This window comes from Odocoileus virginianus, chromosome 1 (assembly GCF_023699985.2).
Source record: "Odocoileus virginianus isolate 20LAN1187 ecotype Illinois chromosome 1, Ovbor_1.2, whole genome shotgun sequence".
NCBI lineage: Eukaryota > Metazoa > Chordata > Mammalia > Artiodactyla > Cervidae > Odocoileus > Odocoileus virginianus.
Genome location: NC_069674.1, coordinates 26,004,990 through 26,012,612, shown reverse-complemented (window position 1 = coordinate 26,012,612; position 7,623 = coordinate 26,004,990). Strand labels below are relative to the sequence as shown.

Here is a 7,623-nt window from a genome sequence, read left to right as displayed (position 1 = left end):
GTGCGAGAGACCCAGGTTCCATCTCTGGGTCAGGAAGATGCCCTGGAGAAGGGAATGGCTACCCACTCCCGTATTCTTGCCTGGGGAATTCCATGTACAGAGGAAGCTGGTGGGCTACAGTCCATGGGGTCGCAAAGAGCTGGATATGATTGAGCATGACAGGGTAATTAATATTGGTCTCATAAAATGAGTTAGGAAGTGTTCCCTCAGAGAGCCAGCTTTGAGAGTGAGGACAGGGTTTACTGAGCACCTGTAACTCAGTCTGAGAGACATGCAAAGAGCATCTCCTGTTTGACATCCAGGACAATATATCTCAGTAATTAACCATGGGATCTTTAGAGCCAACTAGCCTCAGTTCCTGTCCCAGCCCTCCCACACCATCTGCATGATTCTGGGCCAATTAACTGTTAATTTAGCAAATAATAATTGAATACCTATTATGTGCCAGGCACGAGGATAACAGCAGGGGATAAAAAAGGCAAATCCCAGTGCTCTTGGAGCCTTTTTTTTTTTTTAGGCTTATATTTTTAAACTTTCTGTGCTTCAATTTTCCACATCTTAACATGTGACTTTAATAGTACCTGGGCTTCCCCAGTGGCTCAGAAGTAAAGAATCTGCCTGCAATGCAGGACACATAGGTGTGGGTTCGATCCCTGAGTTGGGAAGATCCCCTGGAGGAGGAAATGGCAACCTACTCCAGTACTCTTTCCTGAAAAATCCCATGGCCAGAGGAGCCTGGAGGACACAGTTCAAAGGGTCACAAAGACTCAGACACGGCTGGGGGAGTAAGCACGCACGCATAATAGCACCTACTTCATAAGACTGATGTCTTATGTAAGTGAATATATATAAAGAATACTCCATATAGGCATTATACTATAATTGTTGTTACTACTATTATTACTACTATTATATGCCAACAGGTAATGCTATTCTCTATTGACTGAGCTCATCTATGACATTCCTAGCCCCGCCCTTGCTGCCTTAAGTCTCCACTCCTATCATTTCTGTCTCTCTGCTTCTTCAGTTGACCCTCATGCTCTTTAGGCTCACTGAACCTATTATATGACATTCCTTCTCTGACCTAGGGTTTCCTTATCTGGAGATAGTTGGGCGGCTATCTTTATGCTGCCTTTGAAATAGCCAAACTTCTGTACTTTTGAAAGGGAAGAGAATGAGGAACAGAAATCATTGAGGATCTCAGGTCTTTGCTTGTATGCTTTCTGAAGGTTATGGAATCCTGGCTGTGGCCTCTCTGTGGAGTGAGAGGGGACTGAACTGTTTTAATGTAATCTAGTCAGCTCTGAAACTATGTCTGGAAACAGGTCCTACATGGGAAAGCTCAGTGCTCCAGCTTGGATAACTATCCACTGCTTAGCAAGACCCAAAGGCAATGGGGAATAAAGCTCCCTCCCTGAGGTTAAGGATCTTACTTCCAACCCAAGAATCCAGAGCTCTTTCATCTTTACTGTGTCCACCAAGGCCCCCAAAGCAACACCCACTGAGCCCAACAGAAGTCACTATACTACCAGAGAGTAAATCGTCTCATTACTGTCTCTGGCTTGGCACCACCAAACCCAATAACCAGACTTTGGTCCGTGTCCCAGGTTTCACCATCAGCCCAGCCGGCATCTCTCTCACCTGCACCCCTCAGCTCACCCAGCTCCTCTGCTGGTGGTCCTCATGTCCACTTCTTGCCCCGACTCTCTCAAATCTCCACTGCCTGTGTGCTCGGTCACTCAGTCATGTCTGACTCTGTGTGACCCCATGAACCGTAGCCCACCAGGCTCTTCTGTCCATGGGATTCTGCAGGCCAGAATGCATTCCCTTCTCCAGAGGATGTTCCTGACCCAGGGATCAACCCCAGTTCTCCTAAACTGCAGGTGAATTCTTTACTGACACAGCCACCTGATCTCAACTACCTGAAATCAATTATTTTAGCCTTCCCTGGACTGCTCCACATTCATCTCTCTCTTTCTTTTTGTGGAAGAAAGTGCAACAGTGATGTTTCATAGAAACTCCTGTTTCCTCTCTGATTCTCCCTTCTCTCACTGTTCAACGTTTAGACTATTCACCAAACCCCTCACTTTCTCCACCCACTATGCCGGTTTCTCTTTCTCCTGGTACTTTGAGTTCTTTCTGTTAGTTTTCTATATCTATAATACAATATATAATAATAGTCATCTCCATCAAACAATGTCTGGAGAGAACACTGGCTAGAGCTGCCTGACCTCAGTCACCGGGGATCAGCCCCGCTGGAGGCTGCCTGTGACTTGCAGGTGCCCCTCAGAGTCTGCACATGGGCGCCCCCTGCAGGATGCCCAGTGCTCTGCGTTTGGTAGGGAGAGCCCGGGTTGGTAACCCAGGCTTCCTTCATCACATCCCCTCTGAAAGTCTGAGCTGTGTGATTGGCAGGGGAGTCAGCATCAAGTCAGAAAAGGCAAAGGAGATGCAGACTTGGGAAATATTTGGCAGCTGCCAGTGCCCTGAGGCACCAGTTCCCCTTCTAACCCCGTACCCTTCAATATCTGCTCCCCACACCATGAGCCTGACTTTCTCCAGAAATGGCATTGAAAAGACAGGCTCAGGAACTCAACAGGGTAAAATCCTTTGGGGGTTATTGTCACTGTTAAGAAAGCTGGGTTTGAGAAGAGAATTCTCCTCTTTTCTCCGGAGAGAACAAGGAATTTATTTTAAACCAACAGGTAAAAATATCAGTCAAACTAACATAATTGCCCAAATGTACTAATCTTAGTAACTCAGAAAAAAATAAGTCTGCTGGATCGGTAATAAAGAATGCTGATTTGACCTCTGGCATTTTCTTTAACATTGTGAGAAAATATGCACCACATAACCACATTTAAGTGCACAATTCCATGGCATCAAGTACATTCACAGTGTGGTATACCCATCATCACTATCCATTTCCAGAATTTTTCATCATCCCAAATTCTGTACCCATTAAATAATAACTCTTCTTTCCTCACACCCTCTAAACTTGGACCTTAATGTTACTTTCTGTTTCTATTGATTTGTCTATTTTAGGTACCATGTGTGAGTGGATCATGTAATATCTGTTCTTTTGTGTATGGCTTATCTCACTTGGCATGGTGTCTTTGAAAAGCAAGTTCTTAGGCCTGCTTCCCTTCTCTTTATTATCCTGGTCTCAAAAAAATTAAAGCTACTTTTGGAGCTACTGGTAGAGCCTTGGGTAAGAACAGAGGTGGAGTCCTGGGCAACACGGGAGGTGTCAGTCCATCGGTCTACGAGGATGAAGTGTAGAAGCAAAGGAAGTCTGTAAGAGTAGATTCCTTTTGAGTTTCAAGTTCACATGTCTTGAGTACTGGGAGAGCCCCAGCTGAGAGAGAAAACAGCTAGCCCACAGAGATACCACGCAATTCAAATAGGAAAAATATAGGGACATACCTGGTGGTCCAGAGGTTAAGACTCAGTGCTTCCAATACAGGGGGCGGAAGTTTGATCTTTGGTCAGGGCACTAAGATCCCACAGGCTCCCAGGTACGGCCACAAAAACAGAAAACAAGAACAACAACAAAAAAACTGATTAAAAAAAAAAAACACAACAGGAAAATAACAGCTTGTCTCTCCCCTCCAAATGCTGGGCTTTCTCTGTTCTGGAGGGTGAAAGTGAAAGTCGCTCGGTCGTGTACACTCTTTGGAATTCCATGGACTAAACAGTTCATGGAATCCTCCAGGCCAGAATACTGGAGTGGGTAGTTGTTCCCTCCTCCAGGGGATCTTCCCAGCCCAGGGATAGAACCCAGGTCTCCCACATTGCAGGCAGATTCTTTACCAACTGCGTCACCAGGGAAGCCCAAGAAAATTGGAGTAGGTAGCCTATCCCTCCTCCAGGGGATCCTCCCAATTCAGGAATCAAACTGGGTTCTCCTGCATTGCAGGAGGATTCTTTACCAGGTGAGCTATCGAATCCTCTGAACTCCAGTCTGCTTGGAAAGGCAAAAATTTGGTGGGGTCAAAATAGTAAAATTACAATGCGCAAGTGAGTCCTGGCTCCTAGTTTCTACATTCTTCCTCTCCTAAAGCACTCTCATTTTTCAACAACTTATGGAGGAGGAGATGAAAGGGGAAAGCTTGAAGTAGAAGGAAGCAGTACCCTCGGTAGGCACTCCAGAGCAAATGCCCAGCAAGGCAATAATCCAAGGCTCTCACCAAGGTGTCATTTCTCCTTATGCCCTCACTGCAAGTTCTTTCTTACGGACCACTCCATGGGACCAATACTTTGTGCTGATTGTCATATTCTCGTCCACGTGTTTAGCTCTCCTTTGAGGCTCATCCTCCCCAAGGTAAAATGAAGATCAGGAGCTGTGCAGAACCCATAGGTAAACAAATCCCCAAGTTAACTGAATACTTTCTAAGAACAACTTGACCATCGTATGGTATCCTGATATGTGAGCTGGGTACAGAAAGAGGCTGTGGGCCAGGTCCTGGGAATAGCCTGCCAACAAGGCCTCAACTGAGCAGCCAGAGGGCAGTGTTTGGCCACCTAGTACCTGATAGGGAGGCATCCTTTAGAGGGGGCAAAGGGTCAGGAAATGGTGCTGAAGCTGGGACCAGCAGGCAATATTAAAGCAAATCACTCCCAGGCTCTAGAGTACACACGCCACCACTAGAGAAACTGCATGCCACAACTAGAGAAAGCCTGAGCGCCACAATGAAGACCCAGCACAGCCAAAATGAAAAATAATAATAAATGAAAAAAAAAATCACTTCCAGGACTCCTAAACCTCTCAGATATATTCAGCTCTGTCTTAACCCCAGGAGCGTAAAAGAGACTCCCTCTAATCACTACTTCCTAGGAACAGAAATTTTCTTGGGAGAGAAAGGACAATCAAGTTGGATAAAAGAGAAAAAAAATTACCCAAGGTGCTAGATAACAGTTTCTGTAGGAGGAACAGAGAAAATTGTCATAGTGGCTTGAAACGATGACTCATCTAGCCCAGGACTTTGGTTCTAGGACTGAATAAAACAAAGATCCTTTGATGGAGAAAATAAAAGCAGAGTGAGCAAAAGACCTTGTAAGAAAGAAAGGGTGATAAGGTGAATGTTATTAAGTGTTACTAAAAGGATGTCTTTGACAATGACCTTAGCCTTTGTGTGAGGTGGAATGGCCTTTAAGGGGCGTTCTAAAGCGTGCTTCATGAATAGATTGACAGACAGACTGGGTACTTGAATTTAGGACTCAGTAGACCTCGGTTGGGACTTTCCTGTGTGTTAGTTGCTCAGTTGTGTCTGATTCTTTGCGATCCCATGAACTATAACCCACCAGGCTCCTCTGTCCATGGGGTTTCTCCAGGCCAGAATACTGGAGTGGGTTGCCATGCCTTCCTCCAAGGGAATCTTCCCAGCCCAGGGATCCAACCTGCACCGCTTACATCTCCTGCATTGGCAGGCAGGTTCTTTACCCACTAAGCCACCTGGGAAGCCAGGATGCCAACGCAGAGGGTGTGGTCTGCGAACTAGGATCTCAGAGGACACATGCCCCACCCCTGCCCCTGACAAAAAAAAAAAGAAAAAAGACCTAGGTTGGAATTATATCCTCTGAGCTTCAGTTTTATTGCTTTCACAGTGGAAACATTTCCCCCATGGGAGATTATTATGGCAATTTAATGAGATAATATGATAGTATATAAAAATATCTAGTACTATACCATACCATCCTAAAGACTGAATAAAAGGTAGTGTTTATAATTTACTTAAGCACCAATAGAAGAGAAAATGGGGCTACTTAGTTACCAAAAATGATGAGCACGTTTAAAATTTAAAAAAAAAAAAAATGATGAGCACGTGGCTATGCAGGCATTCTGAAGTGATGTGTAATAAAACCAGGCCTGAGCAAAAGCTTAAATAGCAAAGAGGTTTTTGTTGTTTTTCTGGGCTGTTGGTTTGTGATCACACAGAACTCTCTCATTTATTCTTTCTCACCCACATGAATTCTGGCCTGGAGGCTAGAAAGGCATAATTGTCAATCATGCTGTTGCCGAAGAGAAGCAATTCCAGGGTACGCTTTGGGTGTGCTGGCCAGCAGACAGGGCTGGTGGGACCAGGTCCTGCAGAGCAGGACATCACTGTTACCTGAATACGTGATCACAGCTGCACTTCTGGGCAATCTTCTGTAGCATTCTTCAACCAGCACCAGCTATGGGGTGTGGACCCTAGAAAGGCGCGCCCCAACCCACCTGTGAACGAGGCTGGGGGTGGGATGGCCTCTGTAAGGCTGCCTTCTTGGGAAAAGTTCATGAGTACCACTTACTTCCTACCCAGTCACAGTCTTTTGTAAGCATTTATTATGCTCCGGTACTGTGTTCTGACTCCTTTTCTCTCTTTTGCATTTCCTGCCCCTAAAAAGGTTCTTTTTAAAAATATATATATTTAAATATATGTACATATATTTGGCCGTGCTGGGTCCTAGTTGTGGCATGCAGGATTTTCAGCTGCAGCATGTGGGATCTAGTTCCCCGATCAGGGATGGAACCTGTGTCCTCTGCATTGGGAGCAAGGAGTCCCAGGCACTGGACCCCCAGGGAGGTTTTTATACTGATAGGAGATGGAAGTTGAAAGTCTTAAGGAAAACAATGCACAGGGTGGAATTTTTGTATTAAGGATGGGGTGTGTTGTTTTATTTTTTAATCACTGTTTAAGGTTATATTTTCTTTTCCTTTTTTTTTTTTTGGCTGTGCTGCAGGGCTTATGGGATCTTAGTTCCCCAATTAGGGATTAAATCCAGGCCATTACAGTGAAAAGTGCCAAGTCCTAACCACTAGACCACCAGGGAGCTCCTAATTTTTTCTCTTAAGGGTCCATCAGCAGGTGGACTGGAAGATCCCTGGCACCTTGGGTAACCAAGGCATTATCCTGCTTCACGGCTTATTCTGTCTGGAGGGCCTGCACATCAGTGCCTTGGTTCCACAGTTGATGGGGTACCTTCAAGTCCTCACGTCACATATTCTTCAATCAATCTCAAGGGTCTACACACCTGTCTCCACAACTTCCTCCACATTTACAGGCTGCACACCAGGAGAATACTCAGTTTCTATCTCTCTTCAACCTCAAGACCAACTTCCCCCAGCCACACTTTGGAGCCCTTGGAGATTTGAGTAGAATCTTGTATTTTCATTTGGCCCCATGAGAGAGAAGCAATTTCAGGGGAATAAATAAGGAACTTAACTGAGCTCCAACATCCTCTGTCCATGGACCTGCGACCACCAATGACTCTGTACTTTATCTGTCACCTTGATTTGTTCAGGCCCTCTTGGCTAGGCCAAGGGTGCTTAATTATAAAAGGTTTATTTTTAGTTTTTTAAATTCATTTCAGAATATGGGGGAGTTATAAGCAAAAAGGAAGGTAAACGGGAGAAGAAAGAAAGAAGGAGAAGGGAAGAGAATGCCTAGGGGAATCTATTTAGCTGTAAACCTTAGGGTAACTGCACAGACCTTTCCACTTGTCTGTCATGGCTAGGAAGAAGAACTTGGTCTCACATCTTACAAAAGAACTGGCTGGAAATCTAACTGCCTTGGAATTCCATGGGTAGCAACTCCCAGCGAGAGAAACCATCCTAATCCTTCCAGGGAAACTCAAACAACA

The 7,623-nt window shown here is 45.1% G+C and overlaps 1 pseudogene; it reads right to left on the bottom strand.

Moving 5' to 3' along the window:
* Positions 1-6,841: 6,841 nt before the first annotated feature.
* Positions 6,842-7,230, bottom strand: LOC110151491 (mth938 domain-containing protein pseudogene; annotated as a pseudogene).
* Between the last annotated feature and the right edge of the window lie 393 nt (positions 7,231-7,623).